The 24,906-nt window shown below is 38.7% G+C and overlaps 1 protein-coding gene across 1 annotated transcript in view; it reads left to right on the top strand.

Annotated features, from left to right (window-relative positions):
* WDR49 (WD repeat domain 49) overlaps positions 1 to 24,906 on the top strand; it is a 154,299-nt gene that overhangs the window by 9,669 nt on the left and 119,724 nt on the right. The window lies entirely within an intron of this gene.

The raw sequence follows: 24,906 nt of genomic DNA, 5'->3' as shown, positions 1-24,906 counted from the left end.
AGATCTTAGGAAAATCCTTCAAAGGGTTAGAGAAACTATTGAGGTTGATACAATAAAGAAGCAGGGTTATATCCTAGAAGTAGGACGAGAAACCAACCAACAAACAAACAAACAAACAGAAAAAGAGGGTGTAGCCAGTCATATAAAATTTTATTCATTTTTACGATTTCTGTTTAAAAATCCAAGTAACACATGAAATTCCCTTATGACCATGGCCAACCCTCAAACACTGTACTACTCTTAATGTTACAATATCCAGTGTATTTTTATTTATTTCTATCTATATATGCACATATACATATTGCACATAACTTTAATTATATATATTATATTTACATATATTTTCATTTTTATGCATTCAGGAGGTACCACTTCAAATAGCTGGTAATCATGTGAAAAGATACTCAAACTCATTAGAAATTAGATTTGAAACTCTAGTAAAAAAAATAAGAAGACATCCTTTTTTATTCATCAGCTTGGAAAACATTAAAAAGACCAATAATATTTACTGTTGACAAAGAATTGGGGGAATGGACACTATTACTAAGATTGTAAATAGTCAAAGCTATTTTTAGTAGGTAATTTTCCAGAATATATGAAATGTAAAGTATATCAAAAATATATTTTTCTAGACTTTAAATCATTTTTTATTTTTCAATTACAGTTGACATAAAATATTATATTAGTTTCAAGTGTACAACCCAGTAATTAGACATTATATAACTCACTAAGCTATTACACTGACAAATCTAGTACCCATCTGACACCATATACAATTATCACAATATTACTGACTATATTTAATATGTTGTACTTTATATCCCCATGACTATTCTATACCTACCAATTGGTACTTTTTAATCCTTTCACCATTTTCACCCATCCCCCCAAACTCCCTCCTATCTTAGAGAAGAATCTTAAACATTTCTTGTAATATTGATTTGGTTGTAATGAACTCCTTTAGCCTTTTCTTGTCTGGGAAACTCTTTATCTGTCCTTCAAGTCTAAATGATAGCTTTGCTGGGTAGAGTAATCTTGCTGTAGTGTAGTTCCTTGCTTTTCATCACTTTGAATATTTCTTGCTAATCACTTCTGGCCTGCAAAATTTCTGTTGAGAAATCAAGCGGCAGCCTTATGGGAGCTCCCTTATAGGAAACCAACTGCTTTTCTCTTGCTGCTTTTAAGATTCTTTCTTTGTCCTCAACCTTTGGCAATTTAATTATGATGAGTCTTGGTGTGGGCTTCTTTGGGTTCATCTTGTTTGGGACTCTATGCTTCCTGGACTTGTATGTCTGTTTCCTTCGCCAAGTTTTGTTGTTATTTTTTTTTAAATAGCTTTTCAACTTCTTGCTCTCTCTCTTCTCCTTCTGACACCCACATGATGTGAATGTTGGTATGTTTGAAGTTGTCCCAGAGGCTGCTTATGCTATCTTCACTTTTGGGGGTTCTTTTTTTATTTTTGCTGTTCTGATTGAGTGTTTTACCTTCCAAATCTTCCAAATCTCTGATTTGATCCTCTTACCTTCCAAATCTCTGATTTGATCCTCTGCTTCATCTATTGAACTGTTGATTCCCTATAATGTATTTTTCATTTCAGTTAATGTATTCTTCATTTCTGACAATTTCTTTTTTATGTTTTTTAGTTCCATTTTTATATTTTCTATCTCTGTTAATGTTCTCAATAAGTTCATCTACTCTTCCCCTAAGTTTATTGAGTATCCTTGAATTCTGTAGCTGGTAGATTGCTTGTCTTCATTTTGTTTAGTTCTTTTTCTGGAGTTTTATTCTGTTCTTTCATTTGGGACATGTTTTTTAATTTACTCATTTTGGCTGACTCCTTGTGTTTGTTTCTATGTATTAGGTAGATTTGCTGTGTCTTCCAGTCTTGGTAGAGTGACATTAGTAGTAGGTGTTCTGTAGGGTCCAGAAGCCAGCCTCCCTGATCACCTAAGCTGAGCACTCCAGGTGTGCCCCTAACCTTTGTGGGTTCTGTGCACTCTCCTGTAGTTGAGCCTTGATTGCTGTTGCCATGTCAGTGGGACGAATTTACCCTCAGGCCTATTGGCTGCAAGGACTGGCTGCAATCATCATGGAGGATCTGCAGTGCAGGAGCCCATCCCAGGATGAAGGACCTACTTCATTGGAGCTTTGGTGTCCTCTGAGTCTGCCCCTTGAATATGTCACTTGTGAGGTGGCTCTGGGGCCTCCCAAAAGGTGCATACCAAGGTTAGCCACCACCTGTGTCCTGTCTGAGGCGACCCAGCATAAGCTACAAAGCAATCTGCAGAGAGCTGCTGCTTGTGCTGGACTTGGAGCTACCCAGGACAGGCCAAGCTGTGAACAAAGACAGGCTGCTGCCAGTGTCAGGCCTGGGGCCACTTAGCAAGAGGTACAGGCACACCGAGGCCAGATGCTGCTTGTCTGAAAGATTGTAGGAAAGTCTGAATCATAAGCCAGGACAGGTCATTCATGTGGAAATGCTATTGGAAACAGCTTGGGTGGGCCTGAAAGTTGGGTGGGCCTGGGTCTCAGGGAATCACCAAAGCAGGTGAACAGTGATAGCCTGGTTGATAGTTACAATGCCCATCTGCCAAGCTCTGTGGGGAAAGGACTCAGAAAAGGAACAATGGACTCTGCCAGCACTGCTCTCAGAGAGAAAGCTGTTCCCACAGCTCTTGCTTTGATGCCAGGCCATTCAGTTCCTCTCTGTATGTCTTGGTCGCTTTTGAGGTAGTGCCCTAGTGTTAGAACTCAATGGGAGTGAGTCAAAGTAACTCTGTGTGTAGGGCTCTTTAGGAGGAACTGTCTGGGACTCCTGAAGCTCTCCATCTCATTCGGCCACAATCTCCACTGGTTTTCACAGACAAAAGTTATTGGGACTTCTCTTCCCAGCACTGGAACCCTGGGTTCAGGAGTCTTGTGTGAGGCTGGAACCACCTCAATCCTTAGGAGGAAACTCCACAGCCAATATATCCCTCTCAATTTTTATCCACTACACATGGGTGCAGGGCCAGCCTGTTCCCTCCTATCAGTTTTGATTTGGCTTCTTTTTATCCTTAGTTGTAGGACTTCTGTTCAGCTGGATTTCAGACAGTTTGATTGATGGTTGTTCTATAGTGTAGTTGCAGTTTTGATGTGGTTGTGGGTGGATTAAAGTACTGCATTTACCTATACTGCCATCTTGACAAGAACCTCAGAAGTATATTTTTTGAACCATCAATTCCAATTCTACAAACTATCCTAAATTAATTAGGGTGTGTGTAAAAAATATATATATGCATAAAATATTTATTTACTATTGTCAAATAGAGTGTTTAAAACAGCCCTTTAGTCATCAAGAAATGAAAGGATAAATAAATAAATAAATATATTTATTTATCGGATTTTTAAAAGAGTAAGAAAAAAAGTGTATGTGTGTATATATATATGTAGCTTTAATTTTTAAGTTTTTAAAATTATATTGCCAGTGGGACTTTCTAAATGGCCTTTGTTGACATGTCCTTCTCTACCATCTTGCCACCTCCCACGCTGTCTTCTCTCCTCCTCTGTCTAACCAAACAATGAAATCAAAGCAATAAAAGCAAATATCAAATTCTTTTCTCGTTTACAGCAGCTTGAACCTTTTTCTTTTTTTGGATTGATTTCTTAATATACCTCAGGTTTCACTTTTCAACTAAAAAGGAATCTCAAGAAATTTTCTCCAAGGTATTTTGGTACCAAATATTCACTTGGTACATTTTTCACCTTATAAGAACTGGCATGAATCCACTGAAAGATTTAAGTCCAAGTTTTTAGTCTTTTTGGTAGGAGCAGCTTCAGGGGAGGGAAAGAGACAGAAGGGACAGCCATGGTTGGGAAAGTGGGAGGTGAGGAAATCAAGACAACATGTGAACCTGAGTCCTTGAAGAGGGCTGTTTGAAAGGAGGAGAAGGATGAACAGTAGCTAAAAGCATGTGGTCGTGTCAAAGGAAGATTTTAATGATTCAAGTCACTTGAGTATGTTTAAGTGTTGATGGAAAGGAGTCAATAGCGAGCAGGAGGAAGAGGATGGAAGAGATTCTCCGAGGTGGGAGGAAGGACAACATATCCAGACTGAGAGGAGCAATTCTGTTGTCACAGGAAGGGAAAGATGCAGGTCGATCTCTATGTGTGGTGCACAAATCTGAGAAAGTTCCCATCTGATTGACATCTACTCCTTCGCCTCCTCCTCTTTCTTTTCTTCATTTCTGTGAATTACAAGCTAAATTTCTCTATTAGTAGAAATTTAAAGAAAGTGGAGAATAAGACTAAGAGTTTGGCAAGAAAACTTGGAAGGGTTCCTAGCAGTTTAGAGGAACTTTTTGAGGTTAAAGAGCATCTATTTTATTAGGGGGATAACATTCTGCAATATTTGTATGTTCTTTGTCCATCAATGCTCAGCAGCCTGGATGTGGGGACAGAGACTATGCTTTTCCAGGGCTAGTGTTTTGCTTAGATACCTGGATGAAAGGATGAGAGATAAAAAGAATGAGTATAATGGCCAGAGATTGAAGTGTAGGAGTGTTGGTTTGAGAGGGATGCAAGAGCAAGAAGATGACAATTTGAGTGAAAGGATTTTCTAGAATCTGGTTTTAAATCTTTTCAACTCTTTGGTTATTTTGTGCTTACTTTATTGATTTAGAGTTTATATGTAAACTTTAAGTATATCATCATAAAGGTGTAGGGTTCTAAATAAATATCTTCTATCAAAACTGCATGAGGTCATTTGGATATACACATTCCAACCTCATATTTTTCTGGTTTGTTGATGAATGCATTATAGTAGAGATAATCAGGTTGAAATCAATGTATTTGTGGTGGGATAAAAATGATTAGGAACTAGAAATCTTTGGTTGTAGGTCTGCTTTTGCCAACAGTAAGTGGTGTGACCTGAGAAGTCTTTTTAACCCTTTGGCCTCAGTATTTTCATTTTAAATGAAGAGTTTGGTGTAGATTCTAAACTTTCTTCCAGCTCTAACATGCATGAAATTCAGGATGCGCTAAATTATTTGACTCATTTTATGGTTTCCAACCAAAGGACAGCAGCCCAAGTGCCCATCAGTAGATAAGTGGATAAAAAAGCTGTGGTACATTTACACAATGGAATATTACATGGCTGTAAACAAGAAGGAAATCTTACCTTTTGAGACATCATGGATGTACCTAGAAATTAGTAGGCTAAGTGAAATAAGCCAGGCATGGAAAGACAAATACCATATGATCGCACTTATATGTGGAATCTAATGAACAAAATAGAACCAACCTGAGGCATGGATACATGGAACAGACTGACAGCTGTCAGAGGGGAAGTGGTGAGGGGACTGGATGAAAGAAGGTGAAGGGATTAGCCAAAGAACATATTTGCATAACCCATAGACACAGAGAACAGTGTGGTGATGGCCAGAGGGAAAGGGGGGTGGGACCTAGGCAGTGGTAGGCTAAGAGGGGGGAAAATGGGGAAGGAAAGAGACTTTGCTTGGGAGCAACAAGCTCACAATGTGGTATGCAGATGATGTCTTACTGAGTTATAAACTTGAAACCAGCATGGTTTGTGAACCAATGTCACCCCAATAAATTAAGCTAAATATATTAAAAATAAACAATTACAATTGTTTTTAATAACAGTATATGTTTATCCCTCTGTGGTGATATTTCCAAATGAAGATCAATAAAACCTTGTTGTCTCTTTGGCTGTACCATTCCTCTGGGCAGGCTCATGCCCCCAGGTTTCAGCTTAAACAAAACAGATGATAGTAATAAATATCACTTAGGTCCAAAGCAGAGAACTGAAAACTTCCGTAGACAGAGAAAAATGATATGGACAATTACACATCTCAGCAATTACGATTATCTTTATTTAAAGGTGAAAGATAGATTTATTGATTTTTGTTTTCCCTGCAGCTGCAATTCAATTCTAATTTACCAGCTGATAGGAAACCTTACTATTGCAATTTTGGTTTGGGAAAGTTTACTTCCAAACCTTAAAGTCAGTACAGGGATTTCAAGGTCTGTGCCTTTGTCAGTCACAACATTTAAACTCCATTTAGATTGATGAGCTTTTGAATCATTGATACCATAATGTACATGAAAAGTTAAAATCAGCTTAAATCCATTGAAACAAGAAAAAGGAGCGATGTGAACTTCAGCTGGTAGACCAGGCTCTGCTGCTCTGTTGTTCAATCTCATGAATGTTCATTGGGAGGTGAAAATTGCAGGGCATGATATAGGCTGATGCCTCTGTTTTGAAATAACATATCTAATTTGCTCCAGAAGATGTTCATAGGGTTTGACAGCAAATCCTAATACATATTCATTACCAATATGCTTTGTAACCAAGGGAAATTGAGGCAAGTGTGACAGAATGAAGCATGAGAAAGCAGCATGTTAATTTTAAATTTAATTAGAGATGGGGGAAAGAATGCATGTTGATAGTGCATACTAATTCAGCTGTCACGAAACATTACCCAGAAATCATGCCAAATATTTGGCAGAAGAAATGTTATTTATGATGAGGTGCTTGTTGAAACTAGCAGGTTCTGGGGAAAACAAGATTCTGAGATTCTATTAGAAACTATTTTTCATGTATAGTAACATTGCAGAATTCTAATGATCTGAAATAAAAGCAGAAAAAAGAGGCAAAAAAATCTAAGGAAAGGCTTTTGGGCCACACAAAATTTCTGCTTATGAAATGTTTTTGACATGTTTAAAGGTTAAATTCAGTTTGAAATTGGAAAAAAACAATAATCAGTATGATTCCAGTGATCTTATTACTTTTGCTACATAGAACCACGTGTCATTCATTGTGACCAGCACACCTAGCCTCTCCACTTAAGTATTTGAAGAGCATAGACCTTGTCTGTCTTGTTCAAACCTGATGCTGAATATTTAGAATAGAGTTTGACATGGATCAGGCACTTAATAAATATTTCTTTAATAATTAAACCTACCCCATATTACCTTGTGTGGTATATGCTCAATAAACATTTATTAATGATGAAAGTATTTCTCTCCATGGCTTACAAGTCATCATTAGACATTAATTTTCATGATCTGGAAGAAAATACCAACCAATAGATAAGAGCAGTGATATGCAAACACACTGTCAGGTTTGACAGAGGAGAAAATACCCATAATTCTGATCAAATTGAATTATGCTCTCTCCATAGTTTTTTTTTTTATCCTCACCAGAGGACATTTTTTCCATTTTTTGTTCAGATAGAGTGGGAGGGAGAGAGAGAGAGAAACATTGACATGAAAGGGACACATCAAGTGGCTGCCACCCACACAACCCAACCAGGGCCAGGGACAAACTGCAACCGAGGTACGTGCCCTTAGCGGGAACTGAACCCGGGTCTCTCTGTACCACAGGCTGACGCTCTAACCGCTGAGCCAAACCAGCCAGGGCTCTCCATAGTTTTTAACTGGGACCTGTATTCTTTTTTGTTGTTGTTGTTGCATATTTATTTATTTATTTATTTATTTATTTATTTATTTATTTATTTATTTATATTTCCTCTTTAAACTTATCTTTATTGTTGAATGTATTACAGATGTCCCTCCTTTTTTCCCCTCTTGACTTCTTCCTCCCCACTCCCGTTCCCCTCCTGCCTTCCTCACACTGTTGTCTGTGTCTATTGAGGTTTGTCAGCCTAACAACCAATTTGTACTTCTTAATCCCTTCATCTATTTCACTCAACACCCTTCCCATCTGGCAACCAACGAAAAGTTCTCTGTATCTATGAGCCTGTTTCTATTCTTCTTGCTCATTTTGTTTGTAGATTCGATTGTTGATAGATATGTATTTATTGCCATTTTATTGTTCTTTTTTTTTTTATCTTCTTCTTCAAGAAGACTCATCAACATTTCATATCATACTGGTTTGGTGGTGATGAACTCCTTTAGCTTTTTCTGGTCTGGGAAACTCTTTATATGGCCATTGATTCTAAGTGATAGCTTTGTAGGATAGAGTAATGTTGGTTGTATCCTTGCTTTTCATCACCTTAAATATTTCTTGCCACTCCTTTCTGGCCTGCAAAATTTCTTTTGAGAAATCGGCTGACAGCCTAATGCGAGTTCCTATATAGGTAAATAACTGCTTTTCTCTTGTTGCTTTTAAGATTATCTCTTTGTCTTTAACCATTTGCATTTTTTAAATTAATTTATTTTTGTTACATATGTTTCTCCTTTTTTCCCCATTGACATACTCCTCCCCATCCCCCTCACCTCATCCCCAGCTTTGTTGTCCATGTCCATTGGTTATGTGTACATGTATAAAAATTCTGTGGTTTATCTCTTCCCTCCCTCCACCCCTTCTGAGGGTTGTCAGTCTGAACCCTACTTCCATGTCTCTGGGTCTACTCTCTTCCTCAGACTATTATGTTCATTATATTCCATAAATGAGTGAGATCATGTGATACTTGTCTTTCTCTGCTTGGTTTGTTTTGCTTAGGATAGTACTATCCAGGTCCCTCCATGTCGTCTCAAAGGATAAAAGGTCTTTCATTCTTACAGCCTCATAGTACTTCATTGTGTATATGTACCACATCGTTTTTATCCATTCCTCTACTGATGGACACTTGGGCTGTTTTTCCAGATCTAAGCTATTATAAATAGTGCTGCTATGAACATGGGGGTACATATATTCTTTCTGATCAGTGTTACAGGCTTCTTAGGGTATATTTCTAGAAGTGGGATCACTGGGTCAAATGGAAGTTCAATTTTTAATTTTTTGAGGTAACACCATACTGTTTTCCATAGTGGCTGCACCAGTCTGCATTCCTACCAACAGTGTACCAGAGTCCCCTTTTCTCCACACCCTCACCAACACTTGTTGTTTGATAGCTTGTTGATTGCGGCCATTCTGACAGGTGTGAGGTGATACCTCATTGTTGTTTTAATTTGCATCTCTCTGATGATTAGTGATGTTGAGCATTTCTTCATATGTCTCTTGGCCATTTGTATGTCTTGTTTGGAGAGGTGTCCAAACAATGTTGAGTTGTATGAGCACTCTATATATTTTGGAAATTAACCCCTTATGTGATGTATCATTGGCAATTATGCTCACCCATAGAGTGGGTAGCCTTTCCATTTTGATGGTTGTTTCTTTTGCTGTGCAGAAGCTTTTGAGTTTGATGTAGTCCCATGTGTTCATTTTTTCCTTTGTTTCTGTTGCCTTAGGTGATGTATCAGTGAAAATTCTGCTCCATATGATGTCCGAAATTTTGTTGCCTACATTTTCTTCTAGAATGGATTCACTGGTCACATTTAAGTCTTTTATCCATTTTGAGTTTATTCTTGTGTATGGTGTAAGTTGATGGTCTTTTCATTTTTTTGCATGTAGCTGTCCAATTTCCCCAACACCATTTATTAAAAAGGCTGTCTTTACTCTATTGTATACTCTTGCCACCTTTGTCAAATATTAATTGAGCATAACATCTTGGCTCAATTTCCAGATTCTCTGTTTTGTTCCACTGGTCTATATGCTTGTTCTTGTGCCAGTACCAGGCTCTTTTGATTACAGTTGCTTTTTAGTATAACCTGATATCTGGTATTGTGATCCCACCTACTTTGTCCTTTTTTAAGATTGCTGTTGCTATTCTAGGTCTTGTTTGGTTCCATATGAACTTTTGATGTATTTGTTCTAGTTCTGTGAAGTATGTCATTGGTATTTTGATGGGGATTGCATTGAATCTATAGATTGCTTTGGGTAATATGGACATTTTAATGATGTTAATTCTTCCAATCCATGAACAAGGCATGTGCTTCCAGTTTTTTATATCTTCCTCTATTTCTTTTTTCAATAACCTGTAGTTTTCTGCAAATAGGTTCTTTACTTCTTTGGTTAAATTTATCCTACATATCTTAATTTTTTTTGCCGCAATGGTAAATGGTGATTTTTTTTTAAGTTTCTCTTTCTGTGAGTTCGTCATTGGTGTATAAGAATAACGTCGATTTCTTGATGTTAATTTTGTATCATGCTACTTTGCCAAATTGATTTATTAAGTCTAGTAGATTATTGATGAGGCTTTAGGGTTTTCTATGTATAATATCATGTCATCTGCAAATAATGACAATTTTACTTCCTCCTTTCCAATTTGGATCCCTTTTATTTTTTCATCATGTCTGATTGCTGTGGTTAAGACTTTCAGTACTATGTTAAATAAGAGTGGCGAAAGTGGACATCCCTGTCTTGTTCCTGTTCTTAAGGGAAATATTTTTAGTTTCTGACCATTAAGTATGATGTTGGCTGTAGGTCTTTCATATATGGCCTTTGTTATGTCGAGCTATGATCCCTCTATTCCTACATTGCTGAGCGTTTTTATCAGAAATGGGTTCTGGATTTTGTTGAATGCTTTTTCAGCATCTATTGATATGATCATGTGGTTTTTATATTTCATTTTGCTTATGTGGTGTATCGCATTTATTGATTTGTGAATATTGTACCATACTTGCATCACTGGGATGAATCCTACTTGGTCATGGTGGTTAATTTTTTTGATGTATTGCTGGATTTCATTTGCTAGTATTTTGTTTAGGATTTTGGCATTTATGTTCATCAGGGATATTGGCCTGTAGTTTTCTTTCTTTGTAGTGTCTTTTTCTGGTTTTGGAATTAGAATTATGCTGGCCTCATAAAATGAGTTTGTAAGTCTTCCTTCTTTTTGAATTTTTTGAAATATTTTGAGGAGAATGGGTGTTAGTTCTTCTTTGAATGTTTGGTAAAACTCCCCAGTGAAGCCATCCGGGCCTGGGCTTTTGTTTACTGGGAGAGTCTTGATTACATCTTCAATTTCTTTTGTTGTAATTGGTCTGTTCAATTTTTTTATTTCTTCCTGGTCCAGTTTTGGGAGACTATGTATTTCTAGAAATTTGTCCATTTTGCGTATATGTCAAATTTGTTGCCATATAATTGTTCACAGTATTTGTTAATAATCCTTTGTATTTCTGTGGTGTCAGTTGTTACTTCTCCTCTTTCATTTATGATTTTGTGTATTCCAGTTCTCTGTCTCTGTTTATTGGTGAGTCTAGCTAAGGGTCCATCAATCTTGTTTATCTTTTCGAAAAACCAGCTTTTGTTTCATTGATCCTTTGAATTGTTTTTTTTGTTTGTTTGTTTTTGGTCTCTATGTCATTTATTTCTGCTCTGGGGTTTTCCTTCTACTTGCTCTGGGGTTTTCTTTTTGTTTGCTTTCTAGTTCTTTAAATTGTGAGGTTACATAGTCTATTAGAAATTTTTCTTGTTTCTTGAGGTAGGCCTGTAGTGCTATAAACTTCCCTCTCAGAACTGCTTTGCCTGTATCCTATAGATTTTGTGTTGTTGTGTGTTCATTTTCAGTGGATTCCAGGAAGTTTTTAATTTCTTCCTTGATTTCCTCGGTAACCTATTCATTGTTTAATAACATGCTATTTAGCCTCCATGTGTTCAAATGTCTTTGAATGTTCTTGTTGCAATTGATTTCTAGTTTCATGCCATTGTGATCTGAGAAGATGCTTGATATGATTTCAATCTTCTTGAACTTGTAGAGACTTAGTTTGTGTCCTAACATGTGGTCTATCTTTGAGAATGTCCCATGTGCACTTGAGAAGAATGTGTATTCTGTAGTTTTGGGGTGTATTTCTCTGTAGATGTCTATTAAATCCATTTGGTCTAGTGCTTCATTTAGAGTCTCTGTTTGCTTGTTAATTTTTTGTCTAGAGGATCTATCCAGTGATGTCAGTGGGATATTGAAGTCTCCTGCTATGATTGTATTGCTGTCAATTTCTCCTCTGAAGTCCTCCAGAAGATTTTTAATATATTTTAGTGCTCCTATATTCAGTGCATATATGTTTATCAAGGTTATGCCTTCCTGTTGGATAGATCCTTTCAATATTGTGTAGTGGCCTTCTTTGTTTCTAGTTATAGCCTTCATTTTGCAATCTATTTTATCAGATATGATTGTTGCTACTTGAGCCTTTTTTTCCTTTCCGTTTGCTTGGAAGATTTTTTTCATCTCTTCACTTTCAACCTGTGTGAGTCTGTTGTGAGGTGGGTCACTTGTAAACAACATATATGTGAGTCATGTTTTCTCATTCAATCAGCTGCTCTGTCTTCTGATTGGAGCATTCAATCTATTTACATCTAAGGTGATTATTAATATGTGCTTATTTATTGCCATTTTTGTTTAGTGCAGTCATATTTTTTTTCCTATTTCTTCTACTAATTACAGCAGTTCTTTTAACATTTCTTGCACTGCTGGTTTGGTGCTAATGTATTCCCTTATATATATATTTTTTTTTGTCTGGGAAGCTCTTTATTTGACCTTCCAATTTGAATGATAGCCTTACTGGGTAGAGTAGTCTTGGATTCAGATCCTTGTTTTTCATGACCTTGATTATTTTATGCCATCTCCTTCTGGCCTGTAGTATTTCTGTTGAGAAGTCAGCTGAAAGCCTTATGGGAGTTTCATTGTAGGTAACCTGTTGCTTATCTCTTGCTGCCTTTAGGATTCTCTCTTTGTCTTTAATTTTTGGCATTTTAATTACTATGTGTCTTGGTGTGGGCCTGTTTGGGTTCTTCTTACTTGGGGCTCTCTGTGCTTCTTGAATTGAATGCCTTTTTCCTTCACCAAATTAGGGAAGTTTTCTGTCACTATTTCTTCAAATACATTCTCTAACCCTTGCTCATTTTCTTTTTTTCGGGGGGGGGGGGGACTCCTATGATGTGCATATGATTACGTTTCTAGTTGTCCCACAGTTCTCTTAAGCTGTCTTCCTGTTTATTAATTGTTTTTTCCTTTTGGTTTTCTGATTGGTTGATTTTTTCTACCCTGTCTTCTAATTCACTGATCTGGTCCTCAGCCTCCTCTTGTCTGCTGTTTAGTCCTTCCAATGTGTTCTTTATTTCTGATATGTCATTCTTCATTTCTTCTTGGTGGTTTTTCATTTCCAATTGGTTGATTTTTCAATGTTTTTATGTCTTTACTCATGGTTTTGATGTCCTTACTCATGCTGTTTAGCTTCCTCAAGATTATGGCTCTGAATTCTACCTCTGATAGCTTGCTTAACTCCATTTCATTTATCTCATCTTTGGTAGAGGTCTCTTGTTCTTTCACTTGGGATTTGTTTCTTTGCTTCACCATTTTGGCTATCTCAGTGGGTTTTGGAGCCTGTCAAATTTTCCCTGTGGGAGTTGGTGTTCTGGTGTTTGTGGATCCCTCTACTGGGTTTGGATGAGTGTGGGAGGACCCATGTTAAACACCACTGTCAAGACTTACTTTCCTGGGTAGATTTGCAAGCCCAGGAAAGGTTTAGTTATCCTCTAGCTTTTTGTCTGGAGGCTATTAGTCACAGGTACTTGAAGAGCCTTGGTTTCTCAGTGAAATGTAAAACTCCCTCAAGTGTTCTGCATAAGAGGATTTCCCAAGGGTGGGACAAATGCTGGTTGTTAATGAGCCTCAATTTGCATTTCAATGGCCCACCTGGGTGGGGTTGAATCTCCAAGGGGGGGCCACTGCCTCTCCCCAGAGCCCTGGGAAGGAGTAAGATGGCCACCGTCCTGCATGGCTGCAATTCAGCCAAAGCTCTGAGTGCCCTTCAAATCCCTAGTGTCCCCACACAGTTCCAGTCCAGTCCACCCTCCCCCTGCTGGAGCCCAAGGTGAGTGGCTGTGGCTATTCTAGCACTCTGTTTTAGCCCTCTGTTCTGTGGAGCGAGCGTGGAATTTTAACCCCAAGGGCACTGCTCACATCTAAGACTGCTGCTGTCTGTGGGCTGTCAGCTCCCCTCTCATGCCTCTGCAATCCTACCAGGATCGATTTAGTGTCCCTGGTTATATGATCCTCGAAAGCTGTTTTTCGGTTTCTTTCTCCCGATGAGTTTTCTTTATTTTAGTTGTAATTCCAGTTTGGTCCCGGGAGATGGTCTGTGTAGCTTCCATTTACTCTGCTGGCATTTTTTCTATCAACCTTTTGCATTTTGATGATGTGTCTTGGTGTGGACTTCTTCAGGTTCATCCTGTTTGGGACTCTGTGCATCCTGGACTTGTATGTCTGTTTCCTTCACCAAGTTAGGGAAGTTTTCTGTCATTGTTGTTTCAAATAGTATTTCAATTTCTTGGTCTCTCTCTTTTCCTTCTGGCACCCCTATGATTCAAATGTTGGTAGACTTGAAGTTGTCCCAGAGGTTCCTTACACTATTTTAATTTTTTGATTCTTTTTTCTTTTTGCTGTTCTGATTGGGTGTTTTATGTTTCCTTACATTCCAATTGATGGTTTGCTTCTTGGATTTACCTACTCTACTATTGATTCCCTGTAAATTATTCTTTATTTCAGTTAGTGCAGTCTTCATTTCTGACTGGTCCTTTATTATGCCCTTGAGGTCCTCACGAAGTTCCTTGAAATTCTCACTAAGTTCATTGAGCATCCTTATAAACAGTGTTTTGAACTCTGCATTTGTTAAATTGCTTATCTCCATTTTGTTTAGTTATTTTATTGGATTTTTGCTCTGTTCTTTCATCTGGGATATGTCTCTTTGTCTCCTCATTTTTGCTGCCTCCCTGTTTTTGTTTCTATGTATTAGGTAGAGTTACTATGTCTCCTAGGCTTCACAGGGTGGCCTATTGTTGTAGGTGTCCTGTAGTATCCAGGGTGCAGCCTCCCTGGCCACCTAGCTGAGCCCTCAAGGTACACCCCTCATGTGGACTGTACACCCTTCTGTTGCATTTGAGTCTTGATTGCTATTGGTACGTCAATGGGAGGGTTTTATTCAGGCTGATCAGCTGCAAGAACTGGCTGTGCCCACTGACCACTGACTCTGACTACCTTAGAGGATCAGCTGTGCAGGGCCCACCACACACAGGAAGACTTACTTCAGCAGGACTCTGGTACCCACTGAGTCCATTCCTTGAGTGTGTTACTTGTGGAGGTGGTTGGGTGGTGGTGCTTCAGTGTGGTCTGAAGCTGTCCACTGGGTGTGTTGGCTCTGAGGCAAGGTCAGCCACTGCCTGTGTTCTACCCCGGGCCACCAGGCATAAGGTACAAAGTGATCTGCAGATGGCTGCTTCTTGTGCTGGGCTGGGAGATGCCCAGACAAAGCCCAGCTATAAACCAAGGCTGGCTGCTTCTAGTGCTTGGCCTGGGCCACTTAGTGAGAGGTATGGGGCTCACTGTGGCCAGATGCTGCTTGTTTGAGAGAATTTAGGAAAATCTGAACCAGGCGCCAAAACAGGCCAATCCTATGGTAAGGCCACTGGAAACAGCTTGGGTGGGCCTGAAGGTTGGGTGGGGCGGGGCCTCAGGGAATCACCAGGGTGAGGCCAACAGTGTGAGCCATGTTGCTGGAGTCCCAGATATGGTGGCTGTCTGCCACCCCAGGGAAGGGCTCAGCAAAGGAACAAAGGCTTCTGACAGCACGTCTATCCTGGAGAAAGCTGCCTCTCCAGCTCTCACTCCAATGCCAAACAACTCAGTTCTTCTCCTTATGTCTCTGGTGCCTTTCAAACTGCCTTCCCTCCGAGCTTAGAGGGAGCGAGTCCGAGTAAGACCGTGCGCAGGCCCTTTAGGGAGCTGCCTGGGGCTCCAATCGCTTCAGCCTCCCTGAGCCTCAGTTTCCGCTGGTTTTACTGCCAGAAGTGATGGGGATTCGCTTCCTGTCACTGGAACCTTGAGCTGGGAGCCTGGTGTGGGACAGGGAGCCCTCAGTCCTCAGGGAGGACCTTCCCAGCCGAGGTGTCCTCCTGATTTTTTTTTTTTTTTTTATCCTCACCCCAGGACATTTTTCCATTTTTTGTACAGACAGAGTGGGAGGGAGAGAGAGGAAGAGAGACAGAGGGAAACATCGATGTGAAAGGGACACATCGAGTGGCTGCCACCCGCACGACCAACCAGGGCCAAGGACAAACTGCAACCGAGGTACATGCCCTTAGCGGGAACCGAACCCAGGTCTCTCCGGACCGCAGGTGGACCCTCTAACCGCTGAGCCAAACTGGCCAGGGCTATCCTCCTGATTTTTATCTGCCACACGTGGGTGTGGGACCAGCGCCTCCGCCTCCGCCTCCGCCTCCGCCTCCGCCTCCGCCTCCGCCTCCGCCTCCGCCCCCGCCCTCCTACCAGTCTGGATGTGGCTGCTGCTTTAATTCCGTAGTTGTAGGACTTCCATTCGGCTTGATTTCAGGTGGTTCTGAAGGATGGTTGTTCTGTAGTTTAGTTGTAATTTTGATGTGGTTGTGAGACCGCGTTTACCTACGCCACCATCTTTTTTTTTTTTTTTTAATCTTCACCCAAGGACACTATTGCATTTATCTTCAGATAGAGCAGGAGGGAGTGAGCGAGGAAGAGAGAGAGAGAAACATCCATGTGAAAGGGACACATCGAGTGGCTGCCACCCACAGGACCCCAACCAGGAGCCGAGGACAGACTGCAACCGAGGTACGTGCCCTTAGTGGGAACTGAACCCGGGTCTCTCTGGTCCACAGGCCGACGCTTTAACTGCTGAGCCAAACTGGCCGGGGTGATACCCACCATCTTGGCCAGAAGTCCTGGGACCTGTATTCTTGTCTAGGGCAAATCTTTATTTACAAAGGAGGAGAAAAGAAATTTTATTATAAAATATTGCTATAGGAAAAAGTTAAGGGAAGAATCTATAAACAACATTTCTGAGAGTTGGCAGGTTTTTTAAAGGATCAACTTTCTGGCCCTGGCTGGTTTGGCTCAGCAGTTAGAGCATCGGCCCGTGGACCAGGGAGTCCCGGGTTCAGTCCCGCTAAGGGCACGTGCCTCAGTTGCACTTTGTCCCCGGCCCAGTTGGGGTCATGTGGGTGGCAACCACTTGATGTGTCTCTCTCACATCGATGTTTCTCTCTCGCTCTCTTACCCTCTCTCTCTCTCCTGCTCTATCTGAAGATATATGCAAAAATGTCCTCGGATGAGGATAAAAAAAGGATCAAGTGTCTGCTTTGAGAATGTGTTGTTTTGTTTTACCAGAAAGTACTGTATGTAAATGTTTAGGCTTATCAGAACTATGTTTTAGTAATTGATTGATTAGTCTTATGAAGAATGAGAATACCACAACTTGTTGAGTTTGGGGCAATACAGGCAATCTCATACTTTTTTAATGGAAATATAAATTTGTCCAACCATCTCCAGGGGAAGGTTTGGCAAGATACGTCAAAAAATTTAAGAATGTGTGAGTTCTTTGACTGAGCAATTCTGCTTCTAGGGTATTTCCCTCAGGAAATAATTGGGCACCTGAGCAAAGATGTATATGTAGAGATGTTTGTTGCTGTTTTTTTTTGTTTGTTTGTTTTTTTCCATAAAACAGCAAAGCATTGGGGACATTGAAAATAGGGGTTTGTAAATTGTATGTCTTCTCTGTAGAATATTGTGCCACTGTTAAAAATGATGATAAAGACCACTATATACTGCACAAGGCATCGCTTCATGACATGACCTAAAGTGGAAAAGCAGCAAAGATACATATCTCATGACACCACTTGGTAAATAAAACACAGATATTTGTATTTCTGCCTAGAAAACAATCTGAAAGACTGATGGCATTATAGAGGATCTTAATTTTTGGCTTATCTATATCTTGCATTTTCTATAGTAAAAACAGATTATTTTGTGCAAAAATAAATACTTTTAAAAATGCATTGGCACACACATTGCTAGTTGAAAGCACCTGGTCTCTTCTTAAAGTGGACAAGGCTGTCAAGTTTCTTACAAAAGGTGTCATCTTGAAACCAAATTTTACAAAGCTCAGAAGCTGAGGGGACATATACAGAGTTCTTTTTTTTTTTTTTTAAACTTATAGGCAGCTCACTAGAACTGACTGTAGCTGCAGATAAGCCTTTCTAGGCAGAAGAAGATGATTTTTAGAATATTCTTTGAGAGGGATTCAAGGAGACAGGAGACTTTTCTAATGGTCTAAAGTTGTGCCTACCGAGATAATCAACCAGACGTCTGAGTATATTACTTTTCTTGCCCCCAAAATTGGAGGAAATAACTGATTAGTTTCTTACATAGCAAGGAAATTTACAAATATTAGGAAGGGCTGATATTCACCTTTATGGGAAAATGAGTCCATAGAGACTCAGGGGTACTAAATTTTACCTCAAAAGGACCAGGCAGAGAATGTTGACTAACAGGAGCGAAGAGTATACTTTAAAACCCTGCTGGGTAGTTTTTATTTGGTAGGTATACATCAAATTGGAAGAAAATTTTATTAAAGATATACTAATTATATTTTAGTTGAAGGGACTGAGAATTAGTGTTCTATGTTTTATAAAAGAAATCAAATTTTCTAAATTCTTAATATTTTTCTAATTATATTGAATATATGTTAGTGAATTTAGCTTGATGTGGATGTATCTTCAACAATAATGACTGTTTGAATAGAATTAATTAATGTAAGAATGGCCTGAGGTAGGTTATGACTGGCTTGTGGTCACACAAATATTATGTAACAAACTCAGGCACAAAACCCAGATCCTAACTAAATTAGTGTTTATTTAAATATGTAAGTATATATGTAAACATATATATGTATATACACACATGTGTGTATATACGTGTGTGTGTGTGTATCCAGCCCTGGCCAGTGTGGCTCTATTGGTTGGAGCGTTGTCCCTGTTGCAGGTTCAAATCCCTGTCAGGGCACATACCTAGGCTAGTTTGATTCCTGGTTGGGACATATATGAGAGGCAACTAATAGATTCATATCAATGTTTATCTCTCTCTCTCTCTCTCTCTCTTCCTCTCTCACTAAAGTCAATGGGCATATGCTCAGGTGAAGATATATATGTTTCTCCAAAGATAGGTCTAAGATAAATTATTTTGCCACTCACTACTGAATCTAATACAGGTTGAGAGTTTGTGGCAACTAAATCATAGTATATGTAAGCTCGTTTTTAAATTGAAGGGTTATTTTCTGTGGTGTGACCTTTTGCCAAGAAGTTTAAGACAGAAATCTCTGGCTTACCTAAAATTCATAGAGCAGCAGTACAAGTGGCTCAAGACAAGATGGAAGATGCAATTACAGCGACGAAATGTAGGTCTTTTACATATGAAATGGTCCACTGATCTTGGTTTCTGGGAACAGGTAAACTTTACTTTCACTGGACTCACTTTGGATAGTTTATATTTGTGCCTCTGAGGAAGAGCAGCTGAAATAGTGATGTACACAGCTTCTGTTTTGTGTTATGCCCCAAACTAGCATCTGCTATCATGATGGCAATGGTCATAGACATAGGACTTCTCATAGTCCTGTTGTAGAACCTCCTACACGTATTCTTCTGACCTACTGAGAAGTCTCTTAGAACCATCTAGTTAGCAACTAGCCAACCCTGATAGATAGGATCAGTTTATTTTATTTATTTATTTCTAAAAAATTTTATTAATTGATTTTAGAAGAAAAGAAGGAAGAAAAAGAGAAAGAGAGAGAGAGACATCAATTTGTTGTTCCACTTATTTTTGCATTCATAGGTTGATTCTTGTATGTGCCCTGACTAGAAATTGAACACACAACCTTGGTGTATTGGGGCAGTGCTTTAACCAACTGAGTTACATGGCCAGGGTGGATCAATTTATTAAAATTAGTAATTCTCTACAACTCCAGAGGACTTACACACACACACACACACACACACACACACGCACGCACGCACGTACACATGCATGCACACACACAAACACCTGCACATACACTTCAACAAATGAATTTAGCTTAAATATCAGAGTTCTTGCTATCATGATGACTTAATTTATAGTTTATTCTTAAAAACCTTTAGCAGAGAATTAACCTTTACTGAGCATAAATGTGCTATGCTCACATTAAATTATCCCATGTGGTATACAATCATTGAATTATAAACTAATCCTGATACAGCCCTAAGAGCTAATTGTTACAATCCTTATTTTGAGGCACAATGACTGAGGCTGAGGCAACTATACAACCACACACTCTCCTTACCACAGCTTGTGATATATGTAATATAGCAGAATGAATGAGGCAATCCTAGTCCCAGTACTTACATGGGAGCCACTGACAAAATAAGACTTAATCATGTGGTAACATTGAATGCATTTGTGTTTTATTTATTTATTTATTTTATCCTCACCCGAGGATATTTTTCCATTTTTTGTACAGATAGAGTGGGAGGGAGAGAGAGGAAGGGAGAGAGAGAGAAACATCGACGTGAAGGGACACATCGAGTGGCTGCCACCCTGCAACCGAAGTACGTGCCCTTAGTGGGAACCGAACCCGGGTCTCTCAGGACCGCAGGCCGACGCTCTAACTGCTAAGCCAAACTGGCCAGGGCTGCATTTGTGTTTTAAAGATTGTGTGAAAGATCACAGACTTTAATTATACATTGAACTAATTTATTACAATGACATAAAATAGAATTAATAAACATAAACCACATAGTTCTGATTGAGGCATAATGGTTCCTGAATAAGTTAGGATTTTGTAGTAAAGGAAAATTCCTAAATTTTACCCAAAGTTATACCAAAATCATGATTTTATTTTCAAACTTAAAACAACAAAAGTGAACAATTATAAGTGAACAATCATTAAAAGAACTGTCAGGTATATTGTACAGTTGTGCTTTTTGGTCAAATTTCTTAAAGTTGACTACTCATCAAATCTTCCTAGTGCATACTGGCATTATCAATGTGTAGGAAACTATTAAATTTATTGTTTGACTTACTTTGGGGAAGAAAATTTGTTTCATTTTTTGTTTATGGTCTAGTTCCAATTTCATATTCCAGAATATAAAATAGATTGTTTTGATATGTGCTAGTCAGCACAGTATCTTCTTCTTAGAAATAAAAATAATTCATTTATAGAAAGAAAACACTCTGAGATTTAGCTGTAAGATGTTTTTTAAAAATGGGATGCTAACACAGATGAGATTGATGTAATGTAATTTAAAATAAAAGATCAGCATTGACTTAGCTTTCACAAACAGTTTGCAGATGAGTGTCTTTAGGATTAAATTTCTTTCTCTAAACTTAAAATCTGAGTCACTGAAAAATTTCTGTGTATCTAAGCTTTTTAGACTAAAAATAATTTAAGAAAGATAAGAAGAATGGACTCCTGAGTAGCTCAAAGAGCTAGATACTCATTATTCCTCAGGAGGTTAATTCAATTAAACACCTAGATTAATTTCTGTTAAATGCTTGATGACATAGTCCTTGCACACATAATATCTCAGTTAATTTTTTTGTATTAGGATTTTACACTTTTTGAGGATGTTTAGGTTCGTGACAAAATTAAGAGGAAAGTACAAAGACTGCTCCTATATCCCCAACCCAAAACATGCATAATAACCTCCCTCATTATCCACATCTCCCTCCAGAGTAGCACCTTTGTTACAATTGACGAATCTACACAAACAAATCGGCATAATCACCCAAATTCCACAATTTGCATAAGGGTTCACTTTTGGTGATGTACAGTCTATGAATTTGGACAAATTTATAATGACATGTTGCCATCATGGTATTGTACAGAGTCATTTCACTGCCTTGGAAATGCTCTGTGCTCTGCCATTCTCCCCTCCCCCACTCCTCTGATCCCTTTGCAACCATTGATCTTTTTTTTTCTTTCTAGTTTTGCATTTTCCAGAATGTCATGTATTTGGAATCATACAGTATGTAACCTTATCATGTTGGCTTCTTTCACTTAGCAGTATGCATTTAAGTTTCCTCTGTATCTTTTCATGACTTGATAGCTCATTTGTTTTCAGCATGGAATAATATTCTATTTTCTGAAAGTTCCACCATGTATTTATCCACTCACCTACTGAAGAACATCTTGGTTTCTTCCAAGTATTGGAAGTTATGAAGAGAGCTGCTATAAATATCTGCGTGCCAGTTTTTGTGTGGATGTGGTTTTCAGCTCCTTTGGGTAAATACCAAGGACTGTGATTGCTGGATCTATGTATGATAAGAGTGTGGTTAGATTTTTTAAGAAACCGCCAAACTGTCTTCCAACGTGTCTGTACCATTTCTCATTCCCACCAGCAATTTAGGAGAGTTCCTGTTGCTCTACATCCTTGTCAGCACTTGGTGGTGTCAGTGTCCCAGATTTGGGCCATTTTGATAGGTATGTAGTTATATCTCATTGTAGTTTTAATTTGTGTTTCCCTGATGAAATATGATGTGGAGCATCTTTTCATATGCTTATTTGCCATCTGTATATCTTTTTGGCTGAGAAGGTATAAGTCTTGGGCCTATTTTTTAATTGGGTTGTTTGTTTTCTTATAGTTGAGTTTCAAGAATTCTTTATATATCTTGGATTTCTTTATCAGATGTATCTTTTGAAAATATTGTCTCTCAGTCTATGCTTGTCTACTCATTCTCTTGACATTATATTTGAAAAAGCAGATTTTTTTTTTTTAGTTTTAATGAAGTCCAGATTATAATAAAGATTATAAATTATTTCTTTCATGATTCATGCCTTTTGGTATATTGTATCTACAAAGTCATCACCAAAGTCAAGATCGCCTAGGTTTGCTTCTGTTAATTTCTAGGGGTTTTATTGTTTTCCATTTTATATTTAGGTTTGTGATCCATTTTGAATTAATTTATATGAAGGGCATAAGGTCTGTGTCTAGATTCATTTCTTTTTATCATGTGGATGTTCAGTTATTCCAATAGTATTTGTTGAAAATATTGTGTTTTCATCATTGTATTTCCTCCTTTGTCAAAGATCAGTTTGTGATCAGGTACAGACTGGGCCTGGGTGGGTCTGCCTCAGGCCAGCCTGTCGTGTGTGGGTTCTCGACTTTGTGTGGGCAAGATTTCACAACATGAGTCCAGGTGATTTTGAGAGCATGTTTATTAAAGCTGGAGACAGTGAAACAAAGGCAGGACTTAGGGTAGAGGAAGCAACAGGAGAGAGCCTAGGCGGTGCTCCGCTTTGGCTCCCTAGAAATGTTAATACAAAAAGAAGTCAGCCAAAGTGGGGCTGCTGTTAGCTCACTGGGAAGTAAAGGTCACAGTGACAGAAGTGAACTAAGGTAAGGGTGCTTTTAGCCTACTGGAAAGTTGGACCTTGGAGAGAGATTTAGGGGTTAGCCTGAGACAAGCTGCCATGGCCTGCTACTCCCCTGGTTGCAAGTCTTGTGGGAACCCTTAGAGTTTAGGAGGAAGTAAAAAGTCCATGCTTGAGTCTGGCCGGTGTGGCTCAGTGGACTGAGCATCATCCCATGGACTGGGAGGTCCCGGTTCAACTCCTGATCAGGGCACATGTCCAGGATACAGGCTCGATTCCTGGTGGGGGATGTGCAGGAGGCAGCAGATTGATGTATCTCTCTTACATCAATGTTTCTCTCTCTCTCCCCCTTCCTCTCTCTCTAAAAAATCAATAAAAACATATCTAAAATAAAAAAAAGTTTATGTCCAAGAAGGAATATGGGCATGCTCTAGAGCAGTGGTTCTCAACCTTCCTAGCACCTTGACCCTTTAATCAGTTCCTCATGTTGTATGTGGGTGTATCTGCATGTGGGCAGACCCGCCTGGACACTGATAGAGGAGCGGTGTCTTGGTTCCTAAGACTACCGGAAATATGTGTTTTCTGATGGTCGTAGGCAACCCCGGTGAAAGGGTCATTTGACCCCCAAAGTGGTCGCAACCCACAGGTTGAGAACCGCTGCTGTAGAGCGAGCCCACACTGGGTCTTTGTCTTGAGAGTTTTTATCCTTCTGTGGATGAGAATCTTAGGGGAGAGTTTCAGTAGAAAATTCATCAGCTTTCCAGGCGTGTTTTTAATATGTTGATGCATCAAAATGAGTGTATAAAGGGAGTTTGGGATTATTTTTTGGTCCACTTTACTGTTTTACTTTTATCTTGGGTCTGCCTGGCACTAATTTGGATGTTGTTATTTGTTCTCCTGAATTCATCCATCCTTGGGTTTAGTTGGCACAAGTAGCATTAATTGGGTCTCTGTCCTCTACCTCCCTGACCAGGGTGATTTAAATTATGTATTCTCTGGTTAGGTAGGAGAGGAATAAACCATTTGTTCTCAAGTGTCCTTGGTTAGGAAAGAGAAGGTGTTGTGATTCACTAACTATCTGTAAGTTGTTCAAATTGTTTGGCCTTGTTTAATTATCTTGTCTCAGTTTACACATTCTATTTGCCCAAGAATGTCCCTAGGTTCTTAGTCTACTACCTCAAGTTAACTATGTTTATGTGGGTCTATTTCTGAACTCTGTTCTGTTCCATTTATATATTTGTCTATTCTTATGCCAATACCACACTGTCTGATTACTATAACTTTATAGTAAGTTTAGAAGTCAGGTAGAGTAATTCATCCACCTTTGTTTTTGTCCTTCAATATTTGATTAGCTCATCTGGGTCTTTTGCCTGTCCATATAAACTTTATAATCAGTTTTTTGATATCCACAAAATAAGTTGCTGGTATTTTTATTGGAATTGCATGGAATCTTTGGATTATCTTGAGTCTTCCTGTTCTTGGACATGGACTATCTTTCCATTTATTTGGTTCTTGATTTTATTAATTGAAATTTTATAGTTTTCCTCATATATATCTTGTACATCCATACTTTGATAGATTTATATGTAAGTATTTCATTTTATTGGTTGCTAATGTAAATGGTATTGCGGTTTTAATTTTAAATTACATTTGTTCATTGATAGTGTATAGGAAATTCATTGACTTTTGTACATTAGCATTGTATCCTACAACCTTGCTGTAATCACTTATTAATTCCAGGAATTTGTTGATTCTTTCAGACTTTCTACATAGATGATCATGTCATCTGAGAACAAATGCATTTTTATTTCTTCTTTCGCAATCTTTATATCTCTTATTTTTCCTTCCTTCCTTTCTCTCTCTCTCTCTCTCTCTCTCTCTCTCTCTCTCTCTCTCTCTCTCTCTCTCTCTCTC

The sequence above is a fragment of the Molossus molossus genome, unplaced genomic scaffold (genome assembly GCF_014108415.1).
Source record: "Molossus molossus isolate mMolMol1 unplaced genomic scaffold, mMolMol1.p scaffold_m16_p_5, whole genome shotgun sequence".
Lineage (NCBI taxonomy): Eukaryota > Metazoa > Chordata > Mammalia > Chiroptera > Molossidae > Molossus > Molossus molossus.
Note: the sequence above shows the minus strand (reverse complement) of the source record. Positions and strands in the feature narration are given on the sequence as shown.